The 27,525-nt window shown below is 38.3% G+C and overlaps 1 protein-coding gene across 4 annotated transcripts in view; it reads left to right on the forward strand.

Moving 5' to 3' along the window:
* The window catches only part of GLIS3 (GLIS family zinc finger 3), a 499,909-nt gene that overhangs the window by 176,629 nt on the left and 295,755 nt on the right, over nucleotides 1-27,525 (forward strand). The gene's annotated exons all lie outside the window — the stretch shown is intronic.

Genomic DNA, 27,525 nt, shown 5'->3' on the forward strand with positions numbered 1-27,525 from the left:
GAAAGTTTGTTTAATTATTAATGGCTGGGGTATCTCTCCACTTTAGATTCTCTTCTGCAAATGTATATGATCAGGGGAGGTTCATCTGCCACTGTCCAAAATCTTAGAAAATTGATTCCCATCAGGCACCAACTTAAAGTTGCTGAAATGTGCAGGGCAGAGAAACACACACCACACCACCAGCAAGCTTTAGCTCTTTTCCAAAGTAAATATTCAGTGACTTCCCCTTCCCTGCAATAACTGGGTGAGTATTAGGGTTAGAGTGATGGTTCTGATATTTGGAAAGGAACTCACACTTAGCAACTTGGCTAGTAAAAATGTTGCTGCATACACCCACGGGCCTGCACACTGCACACTCCAAGGTTGTGAGACTAGTTAATGATTTATAGCCAGCATTAAAACACTCAGGGATACCACAGGAGCAGAATCTGACTCGATCTCCCTGAACTTTAAGGAGAGGAAATTGGGTGAAAATGTATAAAGAGAAAGAACCCAGAGGGGACCGTGCCTTTGGTGTTGAAAGAAGTTGGCATGGTGTCTTTCTCCCCATCTTCCCCTTTCACAGCATCAATCCTGGAACTATCTCTCTTTGCAAAATTTGCTATTTTTGAATAATATAACTTTTAAATGGTTACACAGTCATTTCACACCTAACAGAAACTCTCTGGGTTTACAAGCCGGACATCACACTTGGGATCACAGGGTGGCTTTGCACAATCTCAGACAGTTCGCTTAACTCTTGGAAAAAGAAGAGCATGTGTTTTATGTTAGTCCAGATGGACAAGAATATTTCTTTTAGAGTTAACAATCTGAGAATTGTAGGTATTTCCTGGATATTGAATATGTTGTAGGTCACTTAATGTGTGAAATATATATATATATATGATTTTGAAAAGGAACTTATTTAGATGGTGGCCCCACAGCCAGAGTCCCTTCTTTTTGTAGTATGTCTTGATAATAAAGAATCCGGCCCATGTTTGTCATGTTAATGTTTGATTATAGATTGGCCAAGTTGTCAGATTCATGTAAAAACAAACCAAACAGGTGGTAGTTGTAAGGCAAGTATTAGAAGCAATTTTTTCACCATCCAGTAGGTACTTTTGAAAAGGTTTTAAGAATTTCTGGAGGAATGAAATTGCATTTCTTGTCGTTACATTATGCCCCATGTTATGATTTTTCTTAAGGAAAACTTGAAGCTGATATATTGTAAGAATGCCAGGTTATATGACTGAAAAGAATAATTGCATTCCAGCCAACAAAACCTTACTCTGTCAGTAAGGTTCTGCATTAAAAATGCCAGAAAGAGACAAGCAATTGAAGGCAATTCCATTTACTCTGTTTGGAACACACTGGCCTGTTGCAGGCAAGAGAGACATTCAGTCTCTGAAGGAAAACAGTCCAACCTTTTAGTTCTGACTAATCCTGGCTGAAAATAGTTTGCTGGATTTGGCTTTACTGAAATAAACATAAAGGCTTGAATTATCCCCCCAAAATTTTTTTTTGCATTGCAAAATTAATTTTTGTGCAATAGGATTTCCCTATTTTCCCACTGTTCCCAGATTTTGAAAAAACGTATAACTTTGTAAAGTTGACTTTTGCTAAAGTGCATGATGACTATTAAAAATAGAAATGCTTCAATGAAAGAATAAGCTGAGAGGTGAATGTTTGTAGCATCTGCCTAGTTTTTCATGATATTATTCAAGATGGGTATGGGAAATGATTACTCTCTCTCCCCTGGTCTGCCCACCCCCACTGCTAGATGAAATCTTTGCAAAATTTAGATTGCTAGATTTAATAGCATATCAGATCAAGACCCACAAAGCATTAACTTACATGTTATAGTGCAAATGTATTAGTACAGGGTTTCTTAGGGGCTGACTAATGTTGTAGCTCTCATCTTGGGACTATATATTTTTAGCAGGGAGACATCCATTTTCCCATAAAACATACATATCATGAGCATTCTGTCTTCTGAAAACTGTTATGTTGCTACATGTCATCTGCTTGATTTGTAAGGTTGTAGTTAACTGGTAGCAAATAATTTTGCTCTGAAAGTTTAGTAATCCTCTCAAGTTGTAGCCCATGGAGAGAAGACATATTGTGTGTAATGTGGATGCACATCTGAAAAAGATGCATGTTTCTGCCTTTTGCAAAACCAGTCTTTGCACTCTCAGAATCCAAACAGAAAGAACTATTAAAACTCATCTGTTTCATCTCTCACGTTTTAGAAACTGATAGTAGTTGATTCAAAGCTCAAGATCTTTGCCAAGTGAAATGACCACGTTCTTCTTTTGGAGACATGAAGTGATCTTTGGGTTTTTATGGCTGTGTCACATGCTGCAAAGACTAGGAGTAATTTAAATTAAAAGGCCTAGTCCACTTTTGTTTTACTTATGTTTAACTGCTATTAATTTTCTGTGGACCACAGTTAGAGTTAGTCATCATTTTCACTCACTTAGCTTATTGACCCAGGAAAGATGTGATGACCCAGTTGTGTTTGGTGACCATGACTACAGGCAGCCCAATGAGCTTCTGGAAGTCATGGTAAAAGAAGGGTGTGTGAAAGGGCTATTCAGTGACAGCCTGCTTACAGTAAGAGGCTACCACTGGTGTCCTCCCTTGATGCCAAATTCCATTTCATGCATGGGAGAACACATTCTCAGAGTCTCTGACTGTAACTCCTCAGCCTTACCCAGAACTCTGGGATTTAGATCACTCAGGACTTTAGGTGGCAGAACTGGGGGAGGATTGCTAATTTATTACTTGGTTAACTTACTGGAAGAAGAGAATGGTTTCTTTTCTCTTTCCCACCCAAACAACTCCACCCTTCTGTAGATCTCATTCTTACTGCTTCTCTGGAAAGTCAACCAGCTGCTCTCTTTTCAATCTTAGCCTTGATTACAAAGATATTCCCAGCCAATGGCAAAGTGCTGGAGGGGTAAAGGCCTTAGCAGGCAGACAGACCTCAGTTAAATCAGAAACTGGAATGTATCAGTACTATATTAAAAAATACCTGAGTCCATTCACTTTTGTCTACTAATACAGCAACTTGTAGGCGTGATATTATTCTATTTAGACCTTCCTGAGCTTAGACCACCCTTAACATTGATGAATCTCAGAAGTATCAAAACTTTTGAGCATTTCCAGGTATAACTTTGCTGAATTCAATTTTTTTTTCCTGAGATGATAAGGTTTCAAATTATCAACTCAGAGCAAGTAATGAAGCTTTATAATTAGTGTCTTTCCCAAATCCCTGTTTCATGTTCGTTAAAGGACAACATAAAGTATAACCCAAAACTATAGATGTACACTGTGTGCTGTGATTAGTCACTCAGTCGTGTCTGACTGTTTGCAACCCCTTGGATGGTAGCCTGCCAGGCTTCTCTGTCCATGGGGATTCTCAAGGACAACATAAAGTATAACCCAATACTATAGATGTACACTGTGTGCTGTGATTAGTCACTCAGTCGTGTCTGACTCTTTGCAAACCCTTGGATGGTAGCCTGCCAGGCTTCTCTGTCCATGGGGATTCTCCAGGCAAGAATACTGGTGTAGGTTACCATGCCCTCCTCCAGGGGATCTTCCCAACCCAGTAATGGAACCCAGGTCTCCTGCATTGCAAGTGGCTTCTTTACCATCTGAGCCTCCAAGGAAGGCCAGGAATCCTGGGGTGGGTAGCTTGTCCTTTCTCCAGGGGATCTTCCCAATTCAGGAATCCTACTGGGGTTTCCTACATTGCAGGAGGATTCTTTACCAGCTGAGCTACTAGGGAAGCCCATAGATGTACACTAACCATCCCTAATGATAGCTACATTAAGTGTTCCAACAGAGTGCTCACTGAGAATGTTTTTAACATAGTAGGTCTTTTTGCCATTAAATCGAAGAGTGTGCAACACCTAGAAAGCATTCCCAGGAAGATGTGCTCTGAATGAGGCCGGGTACACTCTGTCTGCTAGTACTTATCATGAGAAAGCCTATCTGATCAGAGCAAAGTTAGCAGAGGGGCAGGGTTCCACTGCCAGGATCAGAAACACTGATCCTGGCCTTTGTACACAATAGAAAGCAGTTGTGCTGGGAGGTTAGGGAGTGTTAATAAGGGAATTAGGGGGAATGTGGGTCACCACTTAAATTTTGCTTATTTTTCCTGGATGAATTTTATCCAATAGCAAAAAGGAATTTTGCAAAACTTTTACCCACCCACAGATTTTCACGAAAATGTCACTGACCAAAGACAGCTTTGAATCTTGTATGAATTGACTCATTTCTCCACAGGCATTTTGCCTGGCAAAATTCACAGTATTTGCTTTGGCTTGACTATTGGGTCATTTGCTTTTTAAGTAACATTGGATTATGGAATACAAGAAAATAAATACAGAGCTGGGGCCATGTCCCCATTCCTCTTTTATGGCCTGATTTATGGGTTCATGAGCCAGCTTTAGCCATGTAAGACATTTCTTGAGGAAAAGTAAATTCATTGTAAAATGTGGAAGAAGGCTTCTTCCCCCCACATCCTTTATTATTTTGATAAGATTTAGCATTGATGTGGTGACCACAAATTAACTGAACAGAAGGAACCTCAGAAAAATATCATCTAAGCATAACTATTAGTTATCACTCCATAATCTTCATATTGGCAATAGTTAATAAATTCTCATAGTGTCACATGCTGGAGAATATGGAGAAACTAGTGAGAGTAAATTAGTCTAACTATTTTGGGGAAAAAATTGTGACTATCTAGCAAACATGAAGTTGAGAATGTATAACAAAACTCTAAGTGTCTTCCCTGGAGCAACTTTTGGTGTCAGGAAGACATACAAAGAGGTTTTTATTATACCTTTGTTTTTTAAAAAATTATAAATGACTTATCTGTCCATAGATAAGATACATCAGTAAACTGTGGCTTATTCCTAATGAAATAATATGAAGAAATTGAAAATTAATGTACTGTATATAAACCGATGTATCTATATATTGATAAATAACATGGATAAATAGATAACAATATTAAGTGAAACAATTATATGCAAGAGGGTATATACAGTGTAATACAATTTATGTATATTTAAACATATGCTAAGCAGTGTTATGTAGTTGTTGTAGATACATAGATACATAATTACTTAATACGTAATACAAAATACAATAAAATCATGTAGGCAGGATAACTTTAGGATAGTAGATACTTCTAGAGACAAAAGAAATAGGAATATATGGGATGTAGGGATTTTGCTTAATCTTTTATCCAAAGAATAACAGAAATGAAACAAAGATGGAAAAGTATTACAATTATTTTAGCTTGGTGGTGGTAATACAGGTGTCATAGGTATCTTATAATATTCTCTATGTGTTGCTGGTCATTTGAAATATTTTACAACTATAAATATAAATTTTTATCTAAAAAGAAAAGAAAATCAATGAGTATAACAGTCTAACTCTGTTCCATACATAACAGTTTTTAAGATGAGAAAAAAACCTAGGAAATTTAAGTGATTATTCTAAGACTAATAAGTTGTTTGGCTATTGTCTACTTATTCCAAGGAGGTGGTTTTCCATCTTGACTGACATTGGAATTGGCTGAAAAGATTTATGAAATACCCATAACTTGACCATACTCCCAGAGTCTGTGATGTAATTGGTCGGGGATGTAGCTTTCCAGGTGATTCTAAAGTACAGAAGGGTGAGAATCAGTGCTCTAAAAGCTTCCACATTCTGACATTGAACTCAAGAGAGATGAAAGCCTACCCTGTCATCTCAGGTAAGGTGTAGGGAGGCACTGTTTAATAGAAAGTACATTTTCGTTATCATTAATGCCCTGACAATGATTAGGGTACTCTCGTGTTCCCTTGGAATAAAATTCAAGATGAGATAAAATTACAGAGTAGCTCTGGTAGTGGCAGAAGGCTTTCAACCGAGTGTCTGTTTCATATTCAGAGTATTCTCTCTCTACAATTAATAGTTAGTTAAAGATTGGGATGAGACTGTGCTGAGTAATGAATGTCATTGCCACCTCTTTGCCTCTTGAGTTAAAAGTGGAACTGACAGATTTGTCACATTATTCCCATTTCTAAAGGTAATATAGTGTTTTTCCTTCCAACTACCATGCATGCAGCCTTTCTGCTTTTAATATAAAATTATCTTCAAAACATTTTTGCTACTATGGATGTTTCTGAAGAGTTGGTAAATTACCAAAATATTGAATTTTTCCTTTTAGCAAATCTGCCTGATATGATTAAATAAATAAAATTAACATTAATATCCTCTTTGTCTCTTGAGGCCGAAATATCACCAGTGAAACATCTGGTAAAGATCAGAGAGAGGATAGTTTCCAAATCGTATCCCACAAGGCACCAGTCTGTCAAATATTTAATGCAAACTCAATGATTTAAAAAGATACAACTAAATCACAAAATTATTTCCCAGCAAGTTTACATAAGGAGATACCACCATATTTATCTGTGTATGTACATATCCAACAGAGTGTAGACATGTATATGTCACCATAAATTACAAACCCATTAGTATGGGAAAAAACAAAACCACAGAAATTCTCATCAGATGGGGCATTGACCACAGTTTATAAGGCTTCTGTCAAATTGCATTTTATGTCCCCAAATACAATTTAGAAAGCTTCCATTTGGTAGTGGTTTGATTTTATTTTCCTTTGGAAGGTATTTAATCCACTTTACCTGGGGAACTGGCCTTTCATGAACTTTGTCCTGAAAATAAATTCATAGCAGATTTGGGCAAACGTTTCGTAGCGAGTCATGGTTTATGTTTCTTTGCCCTGCACGTCTAGTATTAATGAAAATCAATAGATAATGAGAGAAACTTTAAGAGGCTAAATATTTGAGGCTTTATCCTCATTAAGCAAAATCATTAACTACATGGGGGTTAATGTTCCTTTAGTTCATATTTGTTTTGTGGTTTTCCTCTAATTTCATGCTCTGAAATAATGTTTTTAAAATTAGAAAAAATTATGGTAATCTTTTCTTAAGTGATCTAATTAAGGGGATATATTTCAGATCTTTTGAGGTTTATTCATATGTAGATTTTAAAACATGTTTTTCTTAGTTTCAGTGCGAAAAATTAGTTTGGCAATTTTTTAGACATGTCTTTTGTGACCTTTGGAATATTTCTTGATTACCTTTGCTTTGAGAGGTTGTGTTGATATCTTTGAGTCCAAATATAATTCAAGAATGTAGAGTGAAAGACCACAGTTATGTTTCCATGAAAGAAGTGTCCTGGTTTTCTTTGGTGTTTCAAAAGTGTTTTGTTCAAACTTTGGGTAGAATGATGTGGAAAAGAGATTTTTTTTTTCTGGGCAGATTTATTAGTTTCTGTTGTAATTACTGAATCAGGGCTTCTGTGCTATCAATAAGACAATGAATGTTGTAATCTTGGGCAGTGGATATGTGGCTGGCAAACACAAAACCTGGGTGAGCAGGCTCAATTTTCCATTTACTCCAACTATGGGCAGCCTCAACCAGAGAGGAGATAGGTTGGTTTGGTTAGGTGTCATCACTTGTATCAGAGGTTGGTTTAGATAGAAATTTGATGAGAAAATGGAATGAAACCGGTGTGTTCTTATTTTGCAGCACACTATTTTTATTTTCTGGGGCATGGATCCTAGATGTGAGTACAGAGAACAACTAATACTTTTGAATTTTTAAGAATTAAAAATGATTAATTTGAAAAGTTATTGAGAAACTGGAAAATGAGATGACCTAGTTCTGGGCAGACAGGGCAATGGGCATGAGTAATTGAACTTAGTGTGAGCATATAGTTTATTATTCAAACTGGGATATTTTTGAGTGTGAAAGGGATTCTCTTGCCCTGAAATATTGGTGTAAACCAGACTTGTCTTGGGAAAACCAGGATGTATAGTTGTCCTACCAAATAGTATATGCACTGATGTGTCGTCCACCCAATCTGCATGCTCGTTCATTCACTGGATCACTCAGTATAAGCCATGTACCATGCCCTGTTCTGGAAGCTGGGAGTGGGTAGGACATTCTTTTAAGGAGAGGTGACAGCTATGAAAATAGTTATTTACACAGTGAAACAAGGGCTCTGATATAGGTCTATGCAAGTTGTTTTAACGGGTAAACAGGGAAAGAAGCTTCCAACTATGTAGAGTCTTAAAGAAGGTGACTGCATCTTGAAAGAAGACAGTGATTTTTGCAGAGAAAAGGAAGGAAGCCATTCGAGTGGGGCACCACAATATGTGATAACTCGGGGGTCAAAGAGTCCAGGAGAGAAACAATTCACAGGTAGTTCCATGGTCCAAGACTAGGTAGGAATGTGAAGGGAGGCTTGAAACTTACTTTGAATTAATAACAAAGAACTTTTACTATCAAACACAGGTAATATTTTGAAAACTAGAAGAAATTACACACCTAGTTAATATGAATGCAAAGTTAGTTAAAACAAAAATCTTTAAAAGCAGCATCCCTAAGGTATGAAGCACTCTGCTTTAGTGCATGTGAAATGAAACTTTGACTTCCCCCAAACCATCTCATTTTCTCTAAAGTTTATAGTTTCATTCTTCATTGAAACATATCTCTTGTTAGTTTTAATATGAAACACAAGTTTTTCTTTTGCCAAGTGATCAGCCAGAGAAACTGATACATGGAGACAAACATAAAGGTTTATTCTGTGGTGGACTTTAAAGGAAAAAAAACCTGAGGAAGACTAGGGACCAAAAGCTATTTGACAAGTTATGTAGAATGACAGATATGGACAGAGACTGTATACATTATCTTGTGTATGAGTAGCCTTCCATTTGTTAAATAATTTCCTTTTATAATCTGTAAAGAGAGTAAAGTACTGTTAAGCACTTCGGTTGGACTGGTACTCATCATGTTGAGCTTGTCAGCCCTTTCCCAACTTCCCTCCACCTTCTGACTACTAAGATTTGCTTCGGAATTTTTTTCTGCTCAGACTGCATTAATACAGAGCAGAGCTAAATGTTTGAGATGGTTAGAGGAATGCACATTAAGTCAGTTCTCATCAAAATAGCACCCATTCCTGGCGATTCAGTCTGGAATACCTTAGGTCTTCATGCCTCTCTGAACTGGGGAAGGCAGAGTGAAAGGAGAGCTTGGCCTTTTGTCACTTGAGTGTCCTCTATACGAGAAGCACTCACCTCTTGTGGGGCTTGAGCCTTCCAAGGTCAGGCCATTTGCCTGTGTGACCAGAGAGCCAGCCTGGAGCCAGCATCAGTAGACTTAGATGTTCAGAGTATTGCAGATAGAGCATCTCACTGATCTTGTTATTAAAATTACCAAGCTTGTGCAGAACTTGTGCAGAACAGGCTTGTGCAGAACAATTTCTTTTCTCTATCTCTCTTTTTAAAACAAGCTTTAAAAAAATGCTTTAATTTTTAAGCTGGGGCATGGATGTTGGTCCTGGTAACTTCATCCTTTGATGAGAAATATTGCTACAACTAAACTGTTTTCTGCCACTTATGCCTTCCATCCCCAGTCACAGTTTCTAGTATGAAACCACCAAATGGTGCTTTGTTAGCCAAGAGAATGCATTTGGGGGTGGAAGAACAGTTGTAATGAAGGGAAAATGGGGACCCCCACCTTAAACAAAATTCTGAAATGGAAATTTGTCTTCCATTACATCTGTGGTGGCTCTTACTGTCTCTTTCCCTCCGAATTTCCATGCTGCCTTAGGGGCCCATGCTTTTGCTCCTTATTTTTTCCTTCCATCTAGTCAAGTCTTGCTTTTGGGAAAGAACTTCATCAAAAATAAAAAGGGTGGGGAGATTTGGGAGAATGGCATTGAAACATGTGTAATATCATGTATGAGATGAGTCGCCAGTCCAGGTTCTATGCATGATGCTGGATGCTTGGGGCTGGTGCACTGGGATGGCCCAGAGGGAGGGTATGGGGAGGGAGGAGGGTTCAGGATGGGGAGCACAGGTATACCTGTGGCGGATTCATTTCGATGTTGGGCAAAACTAATACAATATTGTAAAGCTTAAAAATAAAATAAAATTAAAAAAAATAAAAATAAAATATAAAATCCACTTAAAAAAAATAAAATTTGTATGTATAAATGGTGAATGAGAAAAGATTCAGTGCACTGGCTTCCCAAGGGGTAGCTACTATTTTCACTGGGAAGAAAGTGTTAAACCTCTCCCTTAGAAACTCCTTCAGAGAAATGAAAAGGGAAAGAAAATTTGTGTTACAATTCTGAGTTACTGGATTACTTTAATCTTCACTGTAGCCCTCAGAGTGAAGTAAGTTGTGAGTCTGAGGCTCATATATTCTCTTCTTTTTAACTATGTATTCAAAGATAGTTATTCAAGTCCTACCCATAGCACCTGGCTCAATGATTAGAATAATGTATAGTAGTTCTCAAATGTATATACATACATATCTATCTACTTTCCAAACAATCAACTTATCTATTTATTTATATCTGAGTATATGTGTAGATATATATGTATATACATATATGTGTGTGTATGTGTGTATATTTTTGGAGTCAGGTGATGGATACATGAAGGTTATTATTATTCTATTGTTTCTGCTTGTGAGAAGATTTGAAAATTTCTCTAATAAGTTAAAAATAAGCAAATAAAGTCTTTAAGTTAACTTCTAGGAAAGAAAAGGACAGTTTGTTCCTTCAAGCACCTCAGAAAATGTTGCCAGCCATTTTTTTCCTTAGGTATCCTATGTTCTGATCTGAAAGCAAATTAATTTTTTCCATTTCTCTTAAAGGCCTCTGAAATAATTTTGTTTAAAAATGAGATGAGTGATTCTCTTTAGCAGGAGTATGATATTTGAAAAGCAAATGATAGCAAGGAAATGTTACTGGAATATATTAAGATAATCTAACTTCTGCAATAGACAGCCCCAAAGCTCAGTGGCTTGGTAGAATAAAGGTTTATTTCTGGTGCAAGTTATATATAATACAGCTTGCTCCTCATGATTGTATAGTGACTCAGCATCCTTCTATCTAATAGTTCTGAAATCTGAGTCTACAGTGAAAGAACATGCTGAGAATTGTGCAGAAGTTTTGGAAGCCAGATCGACAAAGGACATGTTTCACTTCTTCGTGTATCCCATTGCCCAAACTCAATCACATGACCCCAGCTAACTGCAAGGGAGGTTGGGAAGTGTGGTCCTTATGTGTGCACAGGAGGACATTAAACACAGAACACTGTATCTGCAGCAGGGAACTAGACATCCCTCTCCGGCCTCACCCCTAACTTATCCATGCTCTCTGTATCCCTTTGAAAAAAAGCAACATTCAAGTCTTGATCTTTGAGTTTTTCTTAACAGCCAACCTATCTCATCAAAGCAGTTTTGTAAAAGATCATTTCTTTTTTCTTATCAGTGCTGGCTTCTATAACTTGCTTTTCAACTTACTAAATCTTTCCCAGCCCAACCATTTTTTTGTTATTTACTCTCCAAGGATTCCATTGCCATACAGTCACCACTGCTGGGAAAACTTTTGTTATCTCAAGTGAATTACTCAGTTTTTCCCACCTTGTCCAAATTACATGTTCTTGGTGCATAATTCCCCACTGCTCATCATCTTACTAAGTCATGAGGATGTGTGATGTCTTTATGTCCCACAGGCACTCACCCTTGAGGGAGATCTGCTCATTATCAAGGGCAAGGTCATAAATGAATCACAGAGAGACACACCATTTTGAACAGAAATGTGGTGTGAAGGGCTATTTTACTAAGACCCTGAAATGCAATATTCCCCGTCTGTTCATAAAATAACTTATTTGATACACACAGTGTGGTCATAAATGCTCTTCTCTTCTCTGAATGCTTGCTTTTGGTCATGAACTGGCACACACAAAAGGAAAAAATGACAATGTGCCTCTATGGATACTTTTGGTTCATTTCCATAAATATAGTCAAACAAAATGAAATTGCCTGGCTCTTTATAATAGGTCCTTTAGTGTGTTTAAGCTCACAAAATTACCCCCAAGGATGACAAATTGTAAACATCATGCAATACCACAGCCCTGGTTCAAGGCCTGTCTCAGTGTTCTGCCGACATTCACTCTTCCTAGAGACGTTTAAAGTGTTTTAGGAAAACAAAGCTAGGCAAACAAGCTTATCAAGAACAACAATAAAAAAAAAAATCATTGATTCTAATTAGGCAGCGTCACATATACAGAAACAAAGCTGCTTTTGTGTAGTAAAGTGTCTACCTGTTCTCTGAAACACATGGAGTGCTTTCCAGTGGCTTTAGATAGTCAAGCTGACAAAGTTTCAGGGCCCTGACCTTTTGGCCCATCTCAAGAAATGCAGCTGCATTTGTTGAAACTTGCGGAAGGTGTTGGTGGGAGCTGTGCTGGGATACAAATATGAGACAGGTGCTATTTTTTTCTGAAAGTTCCAAATTACATGATAAATTGAGGTGGGAAGTATTTAGGTTCTTGAGGCAAGGATTGAGTTTGCAGCAATTATCTCTAGTTGTTCCTGTAGCAAGTATTTCCCTCAACAACTCAGTGCATTGACCCACTGCTGGTGAGGACTCCAGCAGCTCAGGCTGTCTGGGTCTTCCTGATCTTTATCAATCGTGTGTCCTGGGAAGATCATCTTTAGATATTAATCCTGGTTTTGTGCTATGCTCATGGAATGGGGTCTTTATGATGGAACTAAGCAAGAAGGAGCCATATCTTCTGAGCAGATAATGGAGAAATCACTCTAACTTCTTTCTCCATTGAGGTAGTAAATCAGAATCAACAGCTGTGTTACTACTGTCACTTCTCTTGAATTCAGAACTTCAGAAAAATGAATTTCACTAGACCACAGGGTCAGGAACATAGATCTTGGTAGATCAATGGGCAATTTTCAAAATTAAGAGTACATATTGACCATTTGCAGTGTCAATGATTTATTTTCAAGGAGGAGTTTCATAAAAACATTTTTAGTTGTCTGATTGTACATTTCCTTGGAGGACTGTCTTGCTAATTACCATCAGGGAGTAATAATGGTTCCGGCTGCCCTCCAGCCAAAAAGCCCATTGTGTTCTGAAGGAATCGTGCTGCCAAATGTCTTGACAGGTTCCTGCTGCACTTGTCAAACAGGTGTGCCTGGGAGTGAAATTTTGAAGTTGGATTCTCACTTAGCCAAGATTAGACTAGGTTTAATTGAAAATGTCTGGAAGGGGGGAAATTTAGAATTCTTAAATACAGAATGCATACATTTCTAAAAAACATTGTACTGACCATTTCTAAATTATTTGGTTTCATCTTTTATTTTTACTAACATAGACATTGTATACAATTCAAACAATCATAATATAAAAGAAAATTATTTTAATATGGAAAATGTCATAAAGTTGTTTGTGTAATTTTTTCACTTAAAAACCTTTGCATATTTGATTTATGTTTATATTTTAATACTGAGTCATTCATCTAATTGTAGGAGTGCATGCTCTCTGTGTGGTCTCCAAAAGTGACCCTCAGGTACAAGACAAAAAGGCTTCTGATGATTGTTTCTATTTCACTCACTCAACTGTTGAGCAACTGAGCAACTATTTCATAACAAACAATCTTCTAGGACCTATAGATATAGCAGTGAACAGGTCAGACTCCAAACTCCCTGTCCTCTTGGAGGTCTAGAGGGAAAGATAGTAAATAATGCAGATACCTGGGGGAAGAAGGTTTCACACTGAGAGAACAGCAAGTGTAAAGGCTTTGAGGCAGTAGTGTTGACCTGGTGTTTTCTAGAAACATCAAGGAGTCCAGGATGGCTGGAATGGAATGAACAAGGATGAAAGAGAAAAGGAATTCAGGGGGAAAATGGGATTTAGATTGTTTAGGGCCTGTGGGCCATGAAAGGATAGTTTTTTTTTTTCCTTGAATATTTATTTATTTATTTTTATAAATTTATTCATTTTAATTGGAGGAAGGATAGTTTTGAGGAGAGGGATGATATGATTTATTTTTTGTTTTGATGTAGTTGTTGAATGCTGTATGGAGTGTGTATTGAGGAAGAACAAGGAATAGAAGCAGGAAGACCAAACCTCCATAACTGGGATCATTGCAGTAGCTTTCTGTCTGGTCTTCCAGCTCATGTCCAGTGGTAGAAGTTAGGACAATAAATTGAATTTATCAACAGATTGGATATAAGGTGTAGGAGACAGAAGTGTCAGCAGTGACTCCAAGATTTGGAGTCTGGGAGGATGGGAGTTACCTTAACTGATGGTCGGAGGTTTGGGAGAAAACAGAGTTTGGTTTTAGATTTGTTAAGTTTGAGGAGCCTGTGGTATGAGTCCCAGGGTGAGTCTAAGATCAGGGAAGTCAAGGCAGATATACCTGTGTATAGATAGTATTCAAGGTTATGAGATTGACTGGCTTGAGTAAAAGTCGAAATAAGTCATGAAAAAATTGGTGTCTACACTCCTGAATCCCATATGGATTGAGTGAAAGGAGAAGTGAGTAGTATGAATCAAGTCCTCTTTACCAAACACCTTGTATCTCCTTTGCCCTGCTGTGTTGTGTTGCCCTGACTATTTCCTGTGTATCTAGGAGAATTTCAAGGTGCTGCTGAAGACAGAAAGATAGGGTTTAAGAGGTTGTTTTAAGTTGGCTACCATTGATGTATCTGTATTTATGTCTCCAGCTCATAAAATAGGCAGACAGAAAACAAGGAGGACATGCTTCAAGAGAAGAGAGGTTTCTACCATCAGAGTCTTATGCTTTTGAAATTGGGGGCTTGTTAATAATAGGATCCATATATCTTTCTTTATACAGGACTTAACAATGTGTGAGCTTCAAGAAATAGTCTTAAGTCAGTTCTGTCATTGGGATGACAAGGAATCCAGGATGACCAAGGATGACTTCTTGGTCAATGTTTGTTGAGGGGATTCAAAAAACAGTTGGTAATTTTTTTTCTCCCTTTCCAATAGTGAGATTCTGTCTTTTAATAAATTAATCTCTCAGTGAATTTGATGGTAGCTTGTGCTCCAGAGTTCATGTTCTCAATAATCTGGCTGATTTCTGCATAGACAGCCAGCTCCACCAGCATCTCCATAATGTTCACAGGGAGCAATATGAAATGGCTCTGGGTTTGGGGCTCTCAGGCATTGTACTTGGGTTCATGTTCTGAATGTGTAGATCGTGTGAAAAGGCTCAGGGATTCTGTTCTTGGCCATTAAAGCACTGTGAGTCTATGGAAATAATTTTAAGGTCATACAACTACATTTCTTCTTACTCTAGAAACAGCTTAATGAAAAACCTTTTGTGTACCATGTATTGAGTTTGTTTACTGTGGATTATGAAAGCTAGGGAACAAAACCTTACATTTTAGCTTTTGGAAAATTTTATGATGTTCATGTCTATGGCAATAAAACTTTGTTGGCTCCAACAGGATGCCTCTTTTGTTTGCCTGAAGTGTTATGTCATGTCTATATCCACAGAAAGGATAGGAATTTTTTTATATTTATTTTTCCCTGCTGTTTCCTTCCATCTGCCCCCATTTTCTAGCATCTACTCATTCACTTTCATTTTTCTTTCTGTGCAGAGTTATTGAAAGTGAGAGCAAAGAGAAAATGGAGGTTGTAACAGTGCTTAAAATCTGTGTTTGTATTCCCATCTAGTGACCATGAAACCATATTCATTGCTTAAAAATAGTGATATTTAATAAAATTAAGTCTATATTTTATAGAATTTATGTCTCTTCTAGGGACTTTCTTATACGAGGTTAGGGCAGGGCTTCATCATCGTACGCTGTGGACTCTGTGGACTAGATGACTCTTTGTTGAAGAGCAGCTATCTTGAACATTGTACGATGTTTAGCTGTATCCCTGGCCTTACACATCAAATGCCAGTAGCACCCCTTTTAGCCCTGGTTGTGACAGAAACATCTCTAGGCATTGCATATGTCTCCTGAGGGGCAACGTTGCTGCAGATTGAGATCCACTGATCTAGGGAAGCCTGAATTTACCTGCCTTATTCATGTGAAGATAGGGCAGTTATTTTGAGGCTATAGCTACTGCTTGAAAGACAAATACTTGGCTTAAAGAATCTTCACTTGGCATTTCCAAGTGAGAGCTAGCAGAACCTCTTCTTCTCTGGCTTCACCAAAGACCTCAGCCATGGCCTCTGCAACTTCTGATGACTAGATGAAGAAATGCTTTCAGGATTGTAGTAGTAAGGGATGTAAATTGTTTCAAGTACCTAGTTAACCTGGAATTGCCTTTCCTTATAGAAATATTGATAGAAATGGAAGGTTGGTTCCCTGTTCTAGAAGAATGGCTGTATCTAGAATGTATCTTCCTCTGATGGGGAAGTATTTAGAGCAGAACTAGTATGATATTTTAAGTCAGAATTCTAGTCTTAGGTGAGAATAATCCCTTTCAATGTTAAACTTCTCAATTTTAGTATCCATAGTGAAACCATAGTACTGAAAATATACAGAAATTCAGAGGTCCAAATTTGCAACTTCACTGTGTTCTTGTGATGTTCTTGTAATCCTCTTGATTCTAGAAGTGAAGCCCATTTCACTCTTCCATTTAGAATAAACTGTTGAAAGGGTGACACTAGATAATAATGTGCTAAGTCGCTTCAGTCATGTCCAACTCTTTGTGACCCAGTGGACTGTAGCCTACCAGGCTCCTGTGTCCATGGGATTCTCCAGGCAAGAATACTGGAGTGGGTTGCCATTTCCTACTCCAGGGGCTCTTCCCAACCCAGGGATCGAACCTGTGTCCCTTATGTCTCCTGCATTGGCAGGCAGGTTCTTTACCACTAGTGCCACCATAGAGACGACACTAGATGTAAATGACTCATTAACAGGAAAGGGCTCTTTCCATGACTACTTCACTTCAATAAGAAAAGCCAAAGAACCTTGAGAACTACAACTATGTCAAACCAGCAGTGCTTATAAGATTAAGCTTTTTGAAATCAGCTAATTGGAAGCAGTTTTAAAACAAACAACTTTCTAGCTCATTGGGAAAATCATAGGTATAATTATCAGTAGTTACATGTATTATCCTAGAAGAATAATTTTCAAAATATAACACACTGATTGTTTATCTAACCTGTTCTACCCATGAGACTTTTTAAGTCAAGACTGGATTTGGAGATATCTTATAGAATGACTAGTGGCAGCAATAATAGGCACTGACAAATGAAAATGGCCATGTATGGTTTATATGGAATAATAAAAATCCCACCATGCTCATGACAGAAGAAAGTTAAGTAGAACAGCTGTATTTGGACAATACTTTGGAGCCCCAGGGAAAAAATGTTTTCATGGTTTGAGACAGACTATTGGGAAGCTGAACTCAACCCAAGATAATAACCTCTTCCATTTGTTAAGTCAGGTTTACAGAGCAGTGTCCTGTGCATAATCTCACTGGATTCTCACAATAATCCTTACAGGTAGAAAAGGTAGTTGCAATTTTCATTTCCATTTTAGAATAAGGGAGCAGAGCAGCCCCTGTGAGTTTACTGAAGTTTTACCACTGGTAAGTACTAGATTGTAAACCAGGACACAGACTCCTTGACCAGAACTTTTTCCAACCCACCACAGCCTTCCACAAAGCTACTGTGAGTTATGTTTATTCCATTTCATATTCTGCTCTTTTGTGGGGATCCCAATCCTAGTTCCTGCTCCCACCCCCACTAGGACAGCTACAGTGCCCAACTTAGGGCATCATTTATTTTGCATACTCCCTGGTGTATTGCAAGTAGAGGATCCTGGCGTAATACCACGTCTGTAGACCATATGAAATTCCATCCATCAGGGAAGTTTTTACCTGTGTTAATTACAACTGTACAGTAGTACAGTGGGTGAGTGGAATGGCTCTCCAGGCCTGGACACTTTAAAAGAATCATTCTTTCCCCTCCTTTTCCCCTTCAATATTATTCCACTTAAAATACCATATAATTCTATGATACTAGTTGTGGAAATAGCCACTCAGGTTCTGCAGAATTAAAAAGAGACACTACTGTTTTTGTTCATTTGGTTATAGAAAGACCCTGCTACCTGACGTACAATCATTTCATCTTTTATAAGATGATGTATTTTTGTTCTTTTGAATTTGGTTATTCTGGAAAAGACATATTTTTGTCACTATAAAAATTTATTGTTATCTATCTCTGAACCATCCCCCCAAAAAAGAAATGCAAAAAGGCAAAGTGGTTCTCTGAGGAGGCCTTAAAAATAGCTGAGAAAAGAAGAGAAGTGAAAGGCAAAGGAGAAAAGGAAAGATATACCCATTTGAATGCAGAGTTCCAAAGAAGAGCAAGAAGATATAAGAAAGCCTTCCTCAGTGATCAGTGCAAAGAAATAGAGGAAAACAATAGAATGGGAAAGACTAGAGATCTCAAGAAAATTAGAGATACCAAGGGAACATTTCATGCAAAGATGGGCTCGATAAAGGACAGAAATGGGATGGACCTAACAGAAGCAGAAGATATTAAGAAGAGGTGGCAAGAATACACAGAAGAACTCTACAAAAAAGATCTTCATGACCCAGATAACCATGATGGTGTGATCACTCATCTAGAGCCAGACATCCTGGAATGTGAAGTCAAGTGGGCCTTAGGAAGCATCACTACGAACAAAGCTAGTGGAGGTGATGGAATTCCAGTTGAGCTATTTCAAATCCTAAAAGATGATGCTGTGGAAGTGCTGCACTCAATATGCCAGCAAATTTGGAAAACTCAGCAGTGGCCACAGGACTGGAAAAGGTCAGTTTTCATTCCAATCCCAAAGAAAGGCAATGCCAAAGAAGGCTAAAACTACTGCACAATTGCACTCATCTCACATGCTAGTAAAGTAATGCTCAAAATTCTCCAAGCCAGGCTTCAACAGTATGTGAACTGTGAACTTCCAGATGTTCGAGCTGGATTTAGAAAAGGCAGAGGAACCAGAGATCAAATTTCCAACATCCATTGGATCATAGAAAAAGCTAGAGAGTTCCAGAAAAACATCTATTTCTGCTTTATTGACTATGCCAAATTCTTTGACTGTGTGGATCAAAACAAACTGTGGAAAATTCTGAAGGAGATGGGAATAACAGACCACCTGACCTGCCTCCTGAGAAATCTGTATGCAGGTCAGGAAGCAACAGTTAGAACTGGACATGGAACAGTAGACTGATTCCAAATTGGGAAAGGAGTATGTCAAGGCTGTATATTGTCACCCTGCTTATTTAACTTTTGTGCAGAGTACATCATGAGAAACGCTGGGCTGGATGAACCACAAGCTGGAATCAAGATTGCCAGGAAAAGTATTAACAACCTCAGATACGCAGATGATATGACCCTTATGGCAAAAAGTGAAGAACTAAAGAGCCTCTTGATGAAAGTGAAAGAGGAGAGTTTAAAAGCTGGCTTAAAACTCAACATTCAGAAAGCTAAGATCATGGCTTTGGGTCTCATCACTTCATGCCAAATATTTGGGCCAACAATGGAAACAGTGACAGACTTTATTTTGGGGGCCTCCAAAATCACTGCAGATGGTGACTGCAACCATGAAATTAAAAGACGCTTGCTCCTTGGAAGAAAAGCTATGCCCAACCTAAACAGCATATTAAAAAGCAGAGACATTATTTTGCCAACAAAGGTCCATCTAGTCAAAGCTGTGGTTTTCCCAGTATTCATGTATGGATGTGAGAGTTGGACCATAAAGAAAGCTGAGCGCTGAAGAATTGATGGTTTTGAACTATGGTGTTGGAGAAGACTCTTAAGAGTCCCTTGGATAGCAAGGAGATCCAACCAGTCAATCCTAAAGGAAAATCAGTCCTGAGTGTTCATTGGAAGGACTGATGCTGAAGCTGAAACTCCAATACTTTGGCCACCTGATGTGAAGAACTGACTCATTGGAAAAGAACCTGATGGTGGGAAAGATTGAAGACAGCGGGAGAAGGGGATGACAGAAGATGAGATGGTTGGATGGCCTGCCCAACTCAATGGACATGGGTTTGAGCATGCTCCAGGAGTTGGTGATGGACAGGTAAGTCTGGCATGCTGCAGTCCATGGAGTCGGAAAGAGTCAGGCACTACTGAGCAACTAAACTGAACTGATCTCTGAACCATATATTTTCAAGGAGTTCTAGAAATGAACTTTTTTTTTAAATTTTATTTTATTTTTAAACTTTATATAATTGTATTAGTTTTGCCAAATATCAAAATGAATCCACCACAGGTAATGAACTTTTAAAAATCATATTTTTCCTAATTACTCAGGTGTCTTTTATACTATTTTGTTGTACACCACCCCAATTAGAAATATACTAATATGCTCTTGTGTTTCCCCAATGTTATTTGTCCTGTTTTCATAAGTGATCAGGTTTGTGGGAATAAAAAATGCATGTAAGAAATTTAGTGACTAGGGTAGTGTGTAGCTTAACCAATCAGCCCTGGTGGGCACTAAGGCTGGTTAAGATGGGAGGAAAAAGATCTGCCAGTGTAAGCTTCATTTTCCGCACCTGGTCTGGTTTCTGATGTAAGAATTTGATTTCTATTACAAATAGAAAAACAGACAACTAAGTAAGAATAAGAACACCACAACTTTTCATTTTTATACCATTTTATACCTTTTCAAAACATCCTCTTGTATAGCATGTGTCATTTTATTGTTGCATAATCTAGTATGAAAGGCAGAATGGGCAGTCTTATTATTTCCATTTTCAGTTCACTTCAGTTCAGTCGCTCAGTCATGTCTGACTTTTGCGACCCCGTGGACTGCAGCATGCCAGGCTTCCCTGTCCATCACCAACTCCTGGAGCTTACTCAAACTCATGTCCATTGAGTTGGCAGACTAGGAACCTGAGGCTCAGAGAAGTTATGTAAGAGAATTGTCCAGGTTAGTAAGTTATACGACAGAATCTTCTTTATTTTTGTTGTTCAGTCACTAAGTAATGTCCAGAACAGACTTCCTTATCCTTCGCTATATCCCAGAGTTGACTCAAATTTATGTCCATTGAGTTGGTGATGCTATCTAACCATCTCATCCTCTGTCTTTGCTGCTCAGTCTTCTTTATGGTTCAACTCTCACATCCATACATGACTGCTGGAAAAATCACAGCTTTGACTATATGGACCTTTGTCAGCAAAGTGATGTCTTTGCTTTCTAATATACTATCTAGCTTTGTCATAACTTTCCTTCCAAAGAGCAAGCGTCTTTTAATTTCATGGCTGCGATCACCATCGGTAGCAATTTTGAATCCCAAGAAAATAAAATCTGTCACTGCTTCCACCTTTTCCCCTTCTATTTTCCATGAAGTGTTGGGACCTGATGCCTTGATCTTAGTTTTTTTTATGTAGAGTTTCAAGCCAGTTTTATCACACCCTACCGTGGACATAGGTATCCTTACTTTGAGCTCTGCGTGCAGGTTTGTTTAATGTCTTTCAGAAGTGTGTGAGAGGTAGCTTGGAGAGACAAGTGAATAAGCTTCTAGGAGAAATTAAACCACGAGTCTATCTATATTTGAGTCAAGATCCCTGGAATTTTTATGTCTCAGCTTTGATCATGGTTTTTTTCCCTATGAAGAGAAAGCAAAAAGTTGAAGAAGAATAACACTATAGCAAGGTATTAGAAGAATTTTTCAACAACTTTGAAATTAAATTAAGTTTAGAGCCATCCTGATAGTTGTAAGGTACTATTGTACAGTATATATTTGGAAGAAGGAAATGTTATGAGGCCTTAGTTCACATCCAATTAATCTCTCAGAATAATTTGTTTACTGGATTGTCTTGCTAAACCCACGAGTTACTTTCTGCAGGGTGAGAGTTCATTAGTGAAGCAATTTATTATGTTTCTATTACACTGCATATCAATCCTGCTCATGGAAAATGTTAATGGTGTCCCTTATATATCATTCATCTTCCACTCCCCCATTCATTATTCCCATCCCCCATCAGTAGTTCTTGTATCACAGAGGGACATCTCGTTAGGAATATACCAAGGTCAGTGAATGACATAGCTCTGTTTGTTGCTGCAGAATTTTTAAAAGGCAGTCATTACTCAGAATTGTAGGAAGGAATTAGCATTTAAGTAAGAAAGTATTACAAAGTCTTGGAAGTGGATCTTTTCATAGCTTCAGTGAGAAAATTCTGAGAAATAGAAATTTGTTTTTATTTTCATATCTCCTAACGGTACCAGCTCTTCCTTCTTTAATCATACAATGCCCTGCTGTGTAGAAGAATCTGTGGGCCTCTCACTGTGATACTGAGGCCCTGACTTTAAAAAGTTATGAACTATTTCTGGCATACATAAAGCTGCAAGAATGCTATAATGAACACTCAGATAGACTGATGAAATAGAATAGGTCCCAGAAATGACCCACAAATAAATGGAAGCTTAATATTTTGGATTTCTGGGTTGTTGTTTTGTTACTTTAACTGAATAATGGATCTTCCTGCTACTTTTGGGCATGATGCAGACCCAGAACCATTGGGTTCTTGAGACATCATCTCCCAGTAAACTCCCCACGTTGATCATATGTGCTAAGTCACTTCAGTCGTGTCTGACTCTTTGTGATCCCATGGACTATAGCCCACCAGGCTCCTCTGTCCATGGAATCCTCCAGGCAAGAATACTGGAGTGAGCTGCCATTTCCTACTCCAGGGGATATAGTCAGGGTATAATAAAGATATGTTACTGACAGTGAACAAAGTGCTTCACATTCTACAACAACGGCACAGCACACACCCTTGATTATATTTTTAGAAAGTATTTTATCTTGACAAAATATTCTGGTCACTGTGCGATATTGTAAGACTGACATCTTGCATTGAAATACTCACTATGATGTCATCAGTTAAAAGCCCCAGAACAGGGAGGAAACTAGTGGAATCGGAAGTGGTCGTAGGAGATGCCGCCTCCCTCTATCTGCCTTCACAGAGGTGCACGGGTGGATCTCTAGGAGGAAGTGACGTGAGCGTCAGGCGAGCCACTCTTCTGCCTGAAGATGAGCCTTGAAGCCAGGATTTCATGTAGGATCATGTTTCTCTCTGTTCCTTCTTACAAGGTAGCCATCCTGTTTGTGCTGTAGGTGTTCACTCAGCAGAGACTCAAACTTTTTTATTCTCAAACCCAGAAGAAACTTTTCCTTTTGTCTCAATTTACAGTAGAAACAATCTTGGTTCTTTGTGGCTCTGAATGGCAGGAAATCCTAAGAAAGGATGCTCTTACCCTAACATATTGGAGGCTAGCTGCTCACCAAACTGGTAGGTGCTTCTTGGGAGAAAGATTTCTACAAACAGAACCCTCCCCATGGAGTGAAGAGTGACTTTTTTTTCTAGTTTATTCCACCTTTTGTTTCCTTTATTCCATTATTGTTTATAAGGTGTCTTTCCCTTATGCCACCTCTGCCTCTTCTCTTCCCCTCTCTATAGCCTTGTTTTGAAAAAAATAGATTACATCCCACGTAACTCCTAAATTCAGGAAAAGGAATAGTCTCCACTGCACATAACCTCAGATTAAAGGTACTCCACTATAAATTTTTGTTTAATCCCTTAGCCACTAGATTTAAGTAACTCAAGTAACAACTATACTCCCTCATCCTCCAACATCACTTTTTAAAAATTATAAATGGTCACCAAATTAAAGAATGGGCCATTGAGAGCTTAGAGTTCTAGAGTTATTCATAGGATGAATGCCTTACTTTTGTTTTGAGTATGAGTTAACAATACAGATGGCCTTTCAGTTGAAACTTTTCCTGGATGAAGTGTAAGAGTGATTCCGTTTATGTCTTTATAACATGACTGCTGGGGAAAAAAGAGACAAACACTCATATTTGCATTATTCTAAATAGAGTCAATTAACAACAAAGCATCTGGTTATTTTAGTATTATGTAAAAACAGATTTTAAGTTACTTTCAGTGACTCAGAAGTTGTGTTTTTTTTTTTAATTATCTATTTACTTTGGTGCACAAACTTATCTTTGTCCTTTTTTATAATTTCCCCTTAAAATATTTTCTCTTGGACTTCTCTGGTGGACCAGTGGTTAAGAGAATCTGCCTGCTAGAGCAGGAAACACAGGTCCAATCTCTGGTCTGGGAAGATTCCATATGCTGCGGTGCGTCTAAGTCCATGTGCCACAGCCACTGAAGCCTGTGCACCCTCAAGCCCGTGCTCTGCAATGAGAAGCCCGTGCGCCACAACTGGAGTAGCCCCTGCTCACTGAAACCAGAGAATACCTGTGCTTCCTGATGTGTTCATCTGACCTGATGTGTCTTTTTTGATTTTCTGTCTGGATAATCTCCTCACTGATGTAAGTGGGGTGGTGAAGTCCCCTACTATGACTGTAATGCTGTCAGCTTCTCCCTTTAGGTTGGTAATATATCCTTTCTGCATTTGGTGCTCTTATGTTGGGTACATATTCATTTACAAATGTTATTTCTTCTTGTTGGATTGACCCCTTTGCTATCATGTAAAGCCCTTCTTCGTCTTTTGTTACAGTCTGTTTTGAAGTCTGTTTTGCCTTATATGAGTATAACTACAACAACTTTCTTTTCATTTCCATTTGCATGGACTATGTTTCTCCTTCCCTTTACTTTTAGTATGTAAATGCCTTTATTTCTGAAATAAGCCCCTTATAAGCAGTGTATAGAATAACTTTTTTTAATCCATTCACCCTCTCTGCCTTTTGAGAATTTCATTCATTTTCTTCCTTCTCTGGTGGCTCAGATGGTAAAGAATCTGCCTGCAGTGTGGGAGATCCAAGTTTGATCCCGGGATCAGGAAGATCCCCTGGAGAAGGGAATGGGAACTCACTCCAGTATTCTTCCTTGAGAATCCCTTGGACAGAGGAGTCTGGCAGGTTATAGTCCATGGGGTTACAAAGAGTCAGACATGACTGAGCAACTAACACTCACTCATTGCCATTTGTTCATTGTTTTCCAGCTGTTTTTGAAGTTCCTCTCTGTTTCTTTCTTCTCTTGCTCTCTTCCCTTGTGGTTTGATGACTTTCTTTAGTGTCGTGCTTCAGTTCAGTTCAGTTGCTCAGTCGTGTGCGACTCTTTGTGACCCCATGAATTGCAGCACACCAGGCCTCTCTGTCCATCACCAACTCCCGGAGTTCACTCAGACTCACATCCATCGAGTCAGTGATGCCATCCAGCCATCTCATCCTCTGTCGTCCCCTTCTCCTCCTGCCCCCAATCCCTCCCAGCATCAGAGTCTTTTCCAATGAGTCAACTCTTCGCATGAGGTGGCCAAAGTACTGGAGTTTCAGCTTTAGCATCATTCCTTCCAAAGAAAGCCCAGGGCTGATCTCCTTCAGAATGGACTGATTGGATCTCCTTGCAGTCCAAGGGACTCTCAAGAGTCTTCTCCAACACCACAGTTCAAAAGCATCAATTCTTCGGCACTCAGCTTTCTTCACAGTCCAACTCTCACATCCATACATGACCACAGGAAAAACCATAGCCTTGACTAGACGGACCTTTGTTGGCAAAGTAATGTCTCTGCTTTTCAATATGCTATCTAGGTTGGTCATAACTTTCCTTCCAAGGAGTAAGTGTCTTTTAATTTCATGGCAGTCAGATGCAGTCACCATCTGCAGTGATTTTGGAGCCCCCCAAAATAAAGTCTGACACTGTTTCCACTGTTTCCGCATCTATTTCCCATGAAGTGATGGGAGCGGATGCCATGATCTTCGTTTTCTGAATGTTGAGCTTTAAGCCAACTTTTTCACTCTCCACTTTCACTTTCATCAAGAGGCTTTTTAGTTCCTCTTCACTTTCTGCCGTAAGTGTTGTGCTTAGACTCTCTCAATTTTGGGGGCCATCTAGTCTAGGTTTTCGCTTTGTGGTTGCTGTAAGGTTCTCATGTAGCATCTTATGTATTTAACAGTTTAAGTTGAAAGCAACCTAAATTTGAACTTACTCCAAAACCTTACATTTTTATTTTACCCTCCACCACGTTTTATGTTTTCAATATTGTATTTTACATCTTTTAAAGTTTATGTATCCCTTAGTTAATACTATAATTTTGATTAATTTTATTGTTTTGTCTTTTAATCTTCATACTAGCTTTAAAAGTGATTAATTTGCTACCTTTACCTTATAATTACCTTTGCCAGTAAGATTTTTACTTTCACATGCTTTCTTGTTATTAATTAGTGCCATTTCTCTTTAGCTTAAAGAAGCAATTTTAACATTTCTTGTAAGGACATTTTACTAGTTATGAACTTCTTTAGCTTTTGGTTGTTTGGAAAACTCGGTATCTCTCTTTCCATTCTGCATGATATCCTTGCCAGAGTATTATTGGTTGGAAGTTTTTTCCTTTGCACAGTTTGAATATATTATGCCACTCCCTTGTGGCTTGCAAAATTTCTGCTAAAAAATTTGTTGATAGTTTATGTATATAATAAGTTGTTTTTCTCTTGCTACTTTCAGGATTTTTCTGTAACTTTTGCAATTTTAATTATAATGTGTCTTTGTGTGAATCTCTTTGAGTTCATCTTATTTGGAGATTTCTGGCTTCCTGCACCTGACTGTGTCCTACCCCAGGTTAGGGAAATTTTCAGCCATTATTTATTCAAATAAGTTATCTGCCCATTTCTCTGTCTCTCTTCTCCTTCTGGAACCTCTATGGTGCAATTGTTACTGTGCTTAATATTGTTTCAAGTGTCCCTTAAGCTATTTTCTCTTTTTTATTCTTTTTTCTTTTTACTGCTCTTTTTGGTTGAGTTCCATTGCCCTGTCTTCCAATTACTGATCCATTCTTCTGTTTCATCTAGTCTGCTGTTGAATCCTCTAGTATATTTTTCATGTTAGTTATCATGTTCTTCATATCTGTAACTTCTATTTGATACTTTCTTATATTTTCTTTATCTTTGTTGAAGTTCTCACTATGTTCATTTATTCTTCTCCCTAAGTTCAGTGAGCATATTTATGATCATTATTTTAATTTATCAGGTGATTATTTATCTCTGTTTCATTAAGATCTTTCTCTAGGTTTTACTTTTTTCTTTTGTTTGGAACATACTACTCTGTTTTGTTTTTTTTTTTAATTTTGCTTGACTCTGTTTGTTTCTCTGTATTAGGCAAGACGGCTTCCTCTCTCAATTTTGAAGGAGTGGCCTTGTGTAAGTGGTGAACTTTATCATTCAACCTGCCCTAGTTCTTGATTGTCCCTTGTATCTTTATGATTGTCTAAGCAACCTGATTTATTATTTATATGTTCCTGTTATTGACAGTATGCCAAGACCTGTCAGTGTTCCAAGGGGAGGGATCTCATTTAGCACCAGTTTCAGGCTGATTAGAAGCCAGACCCTCAAGCAACAGCTTTTAAAATATATAAATATGTATAGTCCCGTGGGGTGAAATCATAAACTCTGCTGATTTCCATATCAGGAGATCTGGCGATGGTGTCCCCTGGGTGACAGTTGCAAAAATAGAACTCCAGATGAGTATTTGCACTCTTTACTGGAAGGTATCAGTGAGCTGGAGCGAGGCCAGGGAGTGCTCAAGGACAGTATCTCCCTGCTTATGTTACCTGGCGTGCCTCTGTAGCCTCTAGATGTATGTATGGCAAGTCTGAAGTCTATCTCTTACGTGGAAGCTCTGAGACAAAT

Source organism: Bos javanicus, chromosome 8 (genome assembly GCF_032452875.1).
Source record: "Bos javanicus breed banteng chromosome 8, ARS-OSU_banteng_1.0, whole genome shotgun sequence".
NCBI classification, from domain to species: domain Eukaryota; kingdom Metazoa; phylum Chordata; class Mammalia; order Artiodactyla; family Bovidae; genus Bos; species Bos javanicus.